Source organism: Panicum virgatum, chromosome 8K (genome assembly GCF_016808335.1).
Source record: "Panicum virgatum strain AP13 chromosome 8K, P.virgatum_v5, whole genome shotgun sequence".
Classification (NCBI taxonomy): Eukaryota; Viridiplantae; Streptophyta; class Magnoliopsida; order Poales; family Poaceae; genus Panicum; species Panicum virgatum.
The window spans coordinates 47,379,027-47,389,123 of record NC_053143.1 but is presented as its reverse complement, the minus strand read 5'-3'; the positions used below and the strand labels follow the sequence as shown (position 1 = coordinate 47,389,123).

General features: G+C 47.8%; 1 long non-coding RNA gene across 1 annotated transcript in view; it reads left to right on the top strand.

The window, feature by feature from the left end:
• Positions 1 to 285: 285 nt before the first annotated feature.
• Positions 286 to 10,097, top strand: part of LOC120644928 — a 30,090-nt gene continuing 20,278 nt past the window's right edge. Inside the window, exons 1-2 of the long non-coding RNA XR_005663991.1 lie at positions 286 to 477; positions 1,012 to 1,221. This is a non-coding gene — a long non-coding RNA (uncharacterized LOC120644928). The remainder of the gene's footprint in view (positions 478 to 1,011; positions 1,222 to 10,097) is intronic.

Genomic DNA, 10,097 nt, shown 5'->3' with positions numbered 1-10,097 from the left:
GCGGGGGCGAGGGCGGAGGGGGTAACGCCGGCGGTGGGGGTGGAGGGGATGTGGATGGGGTAGGTGAGGTGGAGGAGACCGCGGCGCAGGCTGAGGTACCCCATGCCGTTTCTCATGGGAGCGCCCGATGCCGGCGCCTGAGGCCGCGCTGCGGGCAGCACGGTAGCGGCGTGGATGGCGAAGCTGAAGCTCCCAGCCACCGAGACCAGGCGGCTGCAGCATGCGTCCTTGAGGTTCAAGTCCAGGACCAACGTCGACGGCGACAGGGTCACGCGGGAGGTCAACCTTTCCTCTCTATTTCTTCCTTCTCTCTTTCCTCTATGTTGTCCGACCCTTCACGCGCATCGCCAGCGCTATTTCCTCTATGCTACTTGCTCTCCCTCAGCTCTTCTCTTTCTCCCTCTAGTGAAGAACGCAAATCTTTGGATCGAACAGACCCCCTGCTACCTCAACCCCATTCAACACGAGTTCTTCCAGGTACGCATCTGTAGCACCAATCCTTTTCCCTCTCTACTTCTAATTCTGTTTAATCCTATCAGATGCATTGCATCTCTTTTCTCTTCCATAGGTCAATTAGAAATCTAGATCTACAAATTTCATTCAGAATTCTAGATCTACTAATTTCTCTTCGCTATGATCATTCAGGGAGGCGTTTAGCTCTAGGATTATTGAGCTCTGCATCATACTAATCTGTCAATTGAACAAGTAACAATATAAGTTTGTACATTTTTTTCTATAAGTGCACAAGACAGGAGACATTCAAAGGGGGTACTAAAGGTATTTCGTTTCTGATTAATTGAACTCTCAGTTTTGTTTAAGGCATATGGATTGAGGGTTACTTTCCAATTGAAAATGAAAAGGGTTAAAACAGATTACATTGTGTGTTTAAAAACAATGATTTCAAGGACATTTCCTTCCTCTGGGAGGAAAAAAATTTGGAACTGTTGTATTAAATACAAAATAAAGTTGACAAATGCTCTGAACTAATACTTTTTTATATTAATTGTTTAGTGGTATGGTGAAAAGGAAATATTATGGTTCAAATAAGAACCTTGATAGGTTCTGATCAAACAACCAGTGAGGAGGATAACTATGGGAACAATTTCATCTTTGTCGCAAACAGTATCGATGTTGAGTTGTGCTGCCCAATTAACTAGCGAGAGTCATCAAGAAGTGTATGGAATGAGCAAAGGAAGCCTTACGGTCATAATGACCAATCAGGTTTGTCCCATACCATTCTGTTGTATTAGTACAGAATACTGTCATATCATAGAAAATGGTTAAAAAGAAAAAGGGATTTTCATAGCCGCAAAGCTTGTTTGCATATGTACAATCAAAGTTATTTGTGTTAGATTCTATAACACAAGGGTTCTTCACTGGATCGATTTCTAGGCATTCAAATCGGGTCTAGGGTACAAGTTCTGGGTAGAGTAACAAGTGATTCATCCCTGATCTAGTACAAAGGGAGAGGGAGAGGTGTAAAGGAAGCGCAGACCGTCGGCTGGAGGGGGCGCAGAGGAGTTCGACGCCTGGTGCGCCATGGCGTCGATGGCGCCGAGGAAGTCGCGGTAGGAGAGTAGTGGATCTGGCGGCGGAGAAAGTCGGCGCAGGTTCCGACGGCCTTCAGGCCTCCACCGGCACTGCCCAGTGACGATGGTGGCGTTGGTCGTGGTGGTGGCGGAGCTTCCCGTCGGCCTCGCACTAACCCTAGATCGGTAGGGATGTGGGAGAGGGTTGTAGCGGCGGTGAACTTCATATTCCATGCCCCGGGCCCTCTCCCTCTTCTTTATAGCGTGGGTGACGGGGGCCCACCAGCCAGAACGGGCTGGGCGCCCCCGATCAGGGCGCGGTCAAGGGTCCGACTCGATCTTTGGATCGAGTCGTTGAGATCAAACCCAACATTCTCCCCCTTGATCTCTGCTTGTTTCTTATTCCTGTTCTTCATCTGAATCATCCCATCACAGATCAGTGTATAGGGCGTGCCTCGTCATGATAATTATTACTATCAGATTAACAGCCACAATCACCTTTCTGGTCTGAAACGAAATTCTTTTTTTTGGGCCATTCTTCGTCTAGGAATCATAGGCTTTCCCTTAAACTCATGCCGGCTAAATGTTCTCTGAACATATTGGGTGGTAGGCCTTTTGTAAGCGGATCCGCTAACATCTTGTCTGTTCTGATATGTTCTAAATAAATTGTTTCATCCTGGACTTGCTCCTTAACAACATAAAACTTTATGTCAATGTGTTTGGCAGCACCACTCGACTTATTGTTATGAGCGTAAAATACTGCTGGTTCATTATCGTAGTATAACTTCAGTGGTTTTTCTATACTGTCAACCACTCTTAAACCGGGTACGAATTTCTTAAGCCATGTGACCTGCCCGGAGGCCTCGTAACATGCTACAAATTCTGCGTACATCGTGGAAGATGCTGTAACTGACTGTTCTTCCACGATATTGCTCCCATTTGCAAGAGTGAAGATGTATCCAGACGTGGATTTTCTGTTATCTACATCTACTACAAAGTCTGAATCTGAATATCCTTCTATTTTTAGAGATTCTGATTTTCTATATGTTAGCATGAGGCCAGTAGTGCCTCTCACATAGCGCAAAGCTTTCTTTACCATTTTTCAGTGCTCTATGCCTGGATTACTTTGGTATCTGCCAAGTACCCCGATAACAATACTTAAGTCAGGGCGAGTGCACACTTGTGCATACTGTAAGCTTCCGACAGCTGAAGCATAAGGCACTGCCTTCATTTTGTGACACCCCAGGTGTTTAATTAGCTAATCCAGGGTTGTTAGCACCAAATCATACATCTTTAACCCGAAAACTTTGAAACAAATGCCTGAATGTCTGTGTGTCTATATGTCTATGTGCATAGGTCGAAAACTTTAAATAACTTTTAAACTGATGCAAGTTTGCATATGAAATTGATTAGGCATTTCACTAACGTCATGATAAACCAAAGTCTAGTTGAAGTCAAGAGGCGAACATGAAATTTTGCACATGAAATGACGAGTTATTTAAATCACCGTTTTTGAAGATTTAAACTGTCTTTCAAATTTTAAACAAATATTGTCGTGGTGCTGCAAACCACAGCCGGGTGGCGGAAGGCACCCGCCCTAGCCCAGAGGGTGTATACTCAGGGGGTAGCTAGTCTTAGTTCGATCTCACTCAAGAACGCGATGAACACAGCTGGTTTAGAGTGGTTCGGGCCGCCGGAGCGTAATACCCTACGTCCACTGTGTGTTGTATTGCTTGCGCTCTCTAGCTGAGTCTTGAGAGAGTCTGAGGATCTCTGTTCTAGCGGGTGTGCTCTCCCTTTTATATGTCCAAGGGGAGCACGTACACTGAGCGGGGCCCCGACATGTGGACCCGGCGATGTATTATAAACTACACTTTTGCCTTCAATGCCTCAGATCCGGAGATCTTGTCGTCGGCTTCCGTGCGTAGCTTCTGACCAGGGATGGTCTTGAGCTGTCCTGTCAGAGTAGAGTCTAGCCTCTACAGCCGCGCGTCGAGGTCATGATGAAGCGCCGAACTACTGACTCAGTCCACTGTAGCAGTGTGCACTGTTGCTCCAGTCAGTAGCTGGTCATCATGACTCGTCGCGCATGCGCACGGCGCTGAGTCTTTAATGCTTGTCTTGGTAAATGACGAGCCGCGTCGGTAATTGGCGATCCATAGTGTGGACTGACAAAAGCTGCCCCGTGCCCAGAGGCAGCAGAGCCCACCTCAACCACGCGCACTTAATGCGGGTGGGTGAGGGAGCTTCCAGCGGAAGGCTTGCGCCCGCGCCCGCGTGACACGTGGCGGCTCCGGACCCCTCCCGAGCAGCTAGCTGAGCCGAGAGCTCACGGGGGTCCGGATAGGCACGTGGAGGTCCAGGACCCATCTGCGGGAGTCCGGATGGCACGTGGAGGTCCCGGACCCACCTGCGGGGGTCCGGATGGCACGTGGAGGTCCCGGACCCACCTGCGGGGGTCCGGGTCCGCGGCCACAGGTACTGAGTATTTCCACCTCTAGGACACGTGGTGACACCGGACCCGTCCCCGAGCTGGAAGCGGGTCCGGGACCGTTGGTCCGGTGAGATGGAGTCGGACCCCAGGGGTCCGGCTGCTCAACTCCTTAGGGCATAGTTACGGATAACTACGCGAGTCTTGGCATAGTAGGAGTGGGTACCCCAGTTGCAGGGTACCGACAGAGGCCCCCGGGCCCGCCTCAGGAGAGGCAACGAACCCGCAGGTGGGGGAGCTTCCAGCGGAAGGCTTGCGCCCGCGCCCGCGTGACACGTGGCGGCTCCGGACCCCTCCCGAGCAGCTAGCTGAGCCGAGAGCTCACGGGGGTCCGGATAGGCACGTGGAGGTCCAGGACCCATCTGCGGGAGTCCGGATGGCACGTGGAGGTCCCGGACCCACCTGCGGGGGTCCGGATGGCACGTGGAGGTCCCGGACCCACCTGCAGGGGTCCGGGTCTGCGGCCACAGGTACTGAGTATTTCCACCTCTAGGACACGTGGTGACACCGGACCCGTCCCCGAGCGGGAAGCGGGTCCGGGACCGTTGGTCCGGTGAGATGGAGTCGGACCCCAGGGGTCCGGCTGCTCAGCTCCTTAGGGCGTAGTTACGGATAACTACGCGAGTCTTGGCACAGTAGGAGTGGGTACCCCAGTTGCAGGGTACCGACAAATATGCTTTGAGAAATAATTTCTAAAACATAGCTCAAATGCACTTTTGCCTAAAACTAAAGTTGTAGGGTTTTAAATGTTGAAAAAAAAATTCATGTTCAAAGTTTTTCAAGTTGCTATACAAACATTTAAGAAAAATTTGAATTTGGTTTCAAATAGGGCAATAATGCACACTTGTCAAAAATTTAAATTTAACTCTTGGTTTGGTTTTCAAACGGGTTTGTGCCTGAAACAAAAGTTGTAGCATTTGAAATTTACTGCAACTTCCGTATTCAAATTTTTTCATGTTTAAATAGAAAATTTTGAACTAAGCGCAGTCAAACCCGCATTGACCGGCTCCCTCTTTCTCCCTTCCTTCTCTCTCCCTCCTCTGTTCTTCTCTTGCGCCACCGCTGCCCGAGCGGCAGCCGCTGTGGCGACGCCGCCTGCTGCCGCACACCTGGCCACCACACGCCACAGGAGAACGATGAGGATGTGAAGACAACCAGACGCTGCCGAGCTCCCACACGCACGCCGTTGACCCCGAGCCGGAGCGGAGGAGCGTGTCCTGTCACCGCGCGTCAACGTCGCCTCTCCTCCTCGCTGCGCTCCTAATCATGGCCTTCCATGATGAGCTTGCAGCTCGCTCCGTCTCGTCACCGCTGCGGCACCCCAACCCCCTCCTTGCCGCGTCTCTGCCCCGGCCTTTACTGCCGCTCGGCGAACACGGCACCGCGACGCCGCACGCGCCGAGTTGCTCCACTACTACGCCCCCTCCTGCCGAGCTCTCCCCCTCCCCATTTGCTTCACCAAGAGGCGTTTCCACCCTCCCTCTCCACTCTCCTTCCCTCACAAAGCCGAGCCGAGCAGCCCCTGTGCCAGAACGGCGTCGCCGTCCAACATGGCTGCCGCCGCCACCTAGGCCGCCGCCAAACCCCCTCTCCGCCTTTCCTCGCGCCCAACGGACCCCGCAGCAAGCTTCCCTGCCCTCCGCCGGTGCTCCCCGACCTGACCCTGCTCGCCCTCGGCCGTCGGAGCACCACCGCCACCCCCAGTTCTGCTCCGCCGCCGACCCCTCTCCTGGCCGCCCCCGACCTCGAGAAGACCACCTCCGAGTAGCTCTCGATCTCCTCTAGCCTTTCCCCCTGTTCCCCCTCGTCACCGGCGAGCGTAGGCGCCGGATTCCGGCCAGCCCCACCCGCACCTTCTTCTACCTCCGGCCAAGGGTCTGGTTGTGATTTGTTTTTAGATCCCGCGGGTTTTGCGCTAAAGTCAAGGGCCTGTCTGCAAATCTCGTTTTTCAGTTTCTAACAGCGAACTTGTAAATTCGTTTAAAAATCGTAGAAAATCAGAAAAATGCAAACTCAACTGTTCTGGAACCCTTGTGACTAGTCTACAACTTTTGTTACATACACTTTTTCATTTGCTCAATAGTTTTTGCTTTATTTAAAATACAAAGAAAATGTAGCTTTTATTAGATCTCAAGTTACATGCATGATCTGTTGGCCATTTTTGGTCAGTGTGTTACATGTTAGATGCATAGCCTTGTATAAAAGTTTCTTGGACATTTGACATGCCTAGCTATCAGTTTATTTAAATCTTGCTTTGTGTCTTGTTTAATTAGTTTTGTCTGTACATATTATATAACTTGGTTTCATGAGCTCAAACTTTTACAGAATCTTTAAAGGAATGTTTAGTTACTATACAAAAAGTTTGAGAATTTTTAGATAAGTGGAACCAGTCCAACTAATTAATAGTATGGATATTTACACTAAATCCAGAAAATAGTTCCTTTGCATGGAAAAATCTGATATTTTTTTACCAGAGCTGTTATTTGAGTACTGTATCGTGATGGAAAAATTTGAACCTCTGAAACTCAGTAGAACTATCTGTGGAAATTATTTTTCTTTACTGCAGTTATATATGTACTATTTTTCATGCCCTGTACAATGATTTTTTAATTGTGAAAAATTTATGGCAAGCTCATCTTTAGGTAGACAACACTCGGTTAAAATTTCATTACCAGTACTTACATAGTTTGACCTGTACAATTTATTTTTTTTTCTAGCAGTAGCTGATTACTTTATTTTTCATGGTTAATATGCTGCATGAAATTGGCTGAAAATTTCACAGCAGGCAAGTTACTCAGATATGTACCTTGGATAAAAATTTCAGTACCAGAAAGTATATGTAACCCTAGTTATGGCTTTTTCATGTTATTATAGTGTTAATTAAGAAAAATACCAGTTCTACGTGTCAAGAAAATGAAAAAACAGCAGACTCCTAGTCCTTTTATGAATAGAATCATGTTAGATAGTACTCTATAAATGATTGCTCAATAAATAGAAAATATTCTCCAACTTAACTTGAGTTGTGTTGGATTACAACTCTATAGTGAAGAAATGAATAAATCGTTACCACTAAAGTAACTCACGCGTATGGATTTCATGTAGATTCGACTACTCTCGCTGACGGTACGTACGAGCTGGTGCCGGAGTCCGAGAGTGAGTAGCGTGAAGCTCAATTGAATCTAACTGAAGTCACTGAAGACCTGAACCAAGTTTCGGAAGAGCCCAAGGCTAGCTACGCTCAGGAAGGCAAGCCCCGGAGCATGACCTACTATTTTCAACATTATGCCACTTATTGTTTCTGTATACTTGTGCATTTAAGTTTACAGGAGTTGATTGAAACCTTAGTTGCATGATCCTAGGTACCTATGTTTGAACACTAGTATGTGTAGGTCGCTAGATAGCTATGCTAATGATTCGGTAGAAGTCGAGTGATTTCCTGTCTCTCGCGAGCTTATAGGAGTTGAATGTCTACTACATGCTTGTTATCGCCGTGTAAGGATCACCGGGGTGTCCGACCCTAGAGGGGGAGGGGGTGAATAGGGTCGCTAATCGCTTTTCTATCCTAGGGCTCAATCTAATTGCATAAGATAAACCTAACACGTCCTACACATGCTAGTTATGACTAAGGTTTATCTATGCTACCCTCTACTTACCCAAAAAGACTTGCAACCTATAACTAATCCTAATCAAACTAACTAGGAAAGTAAAGGTAAGCAAGAAAGAGTAAATGCGGAAAACGTAATGCGGTAAGTAAAGCGGTAAGGGAGAGAATATGCAAACTCCCGTGAAGACACCAAGACACACGATTTAACGTGGTTCGGTTAGGACACCAAAGTCCCTCCCTACGTCCACGGCCACTTGCTCACAAAGAACAAGTGTGATGCCGAGTCTCTTCGCTTGATCACCGTCTTGCCACGCCTCCAAGGCTCCCGACAAGCAAAGGCTAAGTGACGCCAAGTCACAAAGACGAGGTCACCGCCACCGTCTATCTCGAAGCGTCACCACGGCACCGTCTTCACTATCTTGGAGCTTTAACACCAAGTAGGGGCCTCCTTCCCCGCACAAAGTGTCGTTGCCACTCCACACCAAGTCAGAGGGTCACACGATGAGTACACAAGGTGCTTGCCGCAGCAAGGCTTTCTCTCAAGCTAGTTCTCTCAAGAACTACGCCTAAACAAGCACTAAGCACTCTCACAAGTGTGCTTAAGCCTATATGATGTACAATGAAGCTCTATGGTGGTTGGAGATGATCTTTAGCTCTTGTATACTTGCTTGAACTCCAGCACCTTCAAATGACCCGGCCTTGGGGGTATATATAGGCAGCCCAAGCAAATGTAGCCGTTGGAGAAAAGTTGCCAGAAAACTGCGTAACGCCGGTTAAACCGACGTACCCCAAAAGCCATCATCGGTTTAACCGGTGTATGTAAACTGCTACTTGAAAAACTAGCCGTTAGCAATTAACCGGTGTATCGCCGGTTTAACCGATGCAATCAACCGGTGTATGTAAAATTAACGTCGGTTTAACCGGTGATTGTAACTTCTTCACGTTCCTCCAAAAACCACCTCTCTGGACAACTGAACCGATGCAATTGACCGATGCATCGTCGGTTCAACCGGTGTATGTATTTTCATCGGTCTTCGTTTGGCAATGCACCGACGTATGCATTTTCTTCAACGTCGGTTAATCCGGTGAGTGTATCTTCAGTTTCCAGCTTCTGGACAATTACACCGGCGTGTGTCTTTTCCTTAACGTCGGTTCAACCGGTGTATTGAATTTCTTCACAGTCTCTTCGATTCTTGTCCTTTGCCCTGAGACCCGCGAGGGGCGGCTCCCCTCGACCCCCGTCCGCTAACCGGGTAGCGGAACCCCCGTAGGGGCGGCCCTTCGGGCCTTGCTACGCCTCTCTTCTCTTTGTCATCACTTGAACCTAAAAGCCTGAGAATAGTCATCTTAACAATCATATTAGTCCAAGTGTTGTGTGTGTCATCAATCGCCAAAATATTATATTGAAATATGGCATGAGAGGCCATTTTCGCTACACGCCGTAAATTAACAGGATTAATTTATGGGCCGATAGCAAGATGGGCTTGAAGCAGGAGATTGAAGAAGGTTTGTGAATCGGCTCCTGCGTGAGCGTTTGGGCCACATGGGCCATGTATCTTTAGATTTAGTTCAAGATTAGAGATAGAGTCCGATCGGGACAAGATTAGTTTAGATTGTTTTCCAAGTCTCCGGACTATAAATATGTACCCTATGTTATTCATAGAAGAAGAACGTCATCACGTCTCACAAACAACAATCTCGGTGCATCGCCACCCCTAATCCTAGGGTTTCATCCAAGTAAGCGCCATGTTGCCCTGATCTCTTCTCGCGATCAGGGCAGCGTTGTTCTTACCTTTACCTTGGTATTACTCGTACTGAAGCATTTTTGATGGCGAGTAGTACTAGTTATCTCGATGTTCGTAGCATGGCTTTTAGTAGATCTGTTGTGCTTTGTTGCTTATCATCTACGAACATCATGTTGTCTTTATGCGATCATGTCATCATCTTATACTAGCTCTTGTTGCATAGAGTTAGCTGCGTAAAGGCAACACCCTGCTTCTTTTATGTCTGGTAGATCTAATCTGTTATGGTTTGCTCTTATTCTTAAGAGTTGGCGTAATATCTGCTAGGTTAGGCCTTGCAAACGGGTTGGATGATCCGGTGGCGTGTTAGATGCTCTGCTCTAGTCTTAACAGGGAATTGATCCGGGAATCGGCTCTTACTAGTTCTTAGGCCTCTGTTTTGGTTATGGTTTAGTTATCTGTTACGTTTATTAGGCTCAATCACGTGTAGGATGTTCCGATCTAACAATGAAAGCTTTTATCATCGTGGATTAGATTAATTAGATTTAATTGAAGCAGCTTTACAATTATTCACTTTAATCATCAATATCCGGATGCAAACAGATCTCATCTGACACCGGGACTTGATCGGATCTTTAAAGCCGATGCAAGAGTCATCCTGGGGAGCCGACAACGGCTCGGACTTATGTTTCCACGTATTTGTGTATGCAGGCAAATCATTGCAAGCACGT